Genomic DNA, 1,036 nt, shown 5'->3' on the forward strand with positions numbered 1-1,036 from the left:
GGGAAGCTGTCAACCGTGGAAAAATATTCTAACAGTTGTTTGTTGAAATAACATCACCTGTCAACAACTTGCATGCTTAACAGCTGCTAATTGACACCTCTGTGACCTCAGAGTGCGGCACATCTGGCCTTGGGGTATTTCCTGCAAAGTTGGCCTCGAAACATTCATGCATTTGTGTTATTTGTGCATACGGTATGTTACTATGATGCAAACATGATTTGAACCACATCACAAATTTTGTTTCTATCGGGCAAAAAGACTGTATACTGTACGATCTAGTATGAAACAACTTTATTGCACAACATTTTTTTTATATTCCAACATCTAATCACAAGACGTGGTGACGTCACACTCAAGTTTTTTTCAACTTATATTAATGCCGTCACCAACACAGGGGACAATACAATACTCATTTTCATCTGCTGAGCGAAGTGAGGAAAGTCGTGTAAAGTGCCTTTCCCAAAGGCACATGATCGGTGGCATGTCAGGACTCGAACCTGGGACTTCTTGATTCCGAGTCAAGCACTCTGCCGCTACGCCACACGATCCCACATTGCACAACAATTGTACAGCGTACAAAGAATGGCATCTAGTGGTACATAGTAACTTCACCTTCATAGGTCTAACCTAACTAACACAACTTCAAGAGTGTGTGGCTAGTATGGAATAGGGATGCAGTTTTACAATCACTGGAGGAATTTCTAATATCTATACAGTCTTTAATATATATCCCTACTTCATCTCATTTTCACGCTAAAAACGGTACCATTAACAGATGAATGATGTTTCGGAACATTAATCTGATGTTATTCCAGCTGAACAGAACAGAAAGGGTTTTTTAATCTACAAATGGCTATTCTAATCTACAAATGGAGGCACACCCAGCCATGTGTAAAATCATTTGCGTGTGACGGAGGCCCACACCCAATATTTGCACACCATGGTTACAATATGAATTATCTTACTCGAGTAGCGCGCTACAAATGTATAAGGATTCCTGTAAAATATACAAGAATGGTACAGGTGTACGGGGGGG

Source organism: Branchiostoma belcheri, unplaced genomic scaffold (genome assembly GCF_001625305.1).
Source record: "Branchiostoma belcheri isolate BF01 breed outbred unplaced genomic scaffold, Haploidv18h27 scaffold2, whole genome shotgun sequence".
Classification (NCBI taxonomy): Eukaryota; Metazoa; Chordata; class Leptocardii; order Amphioxiformes; family Branchiostomatidae; genus Branchiostoma; species Branchiostoma belcheri.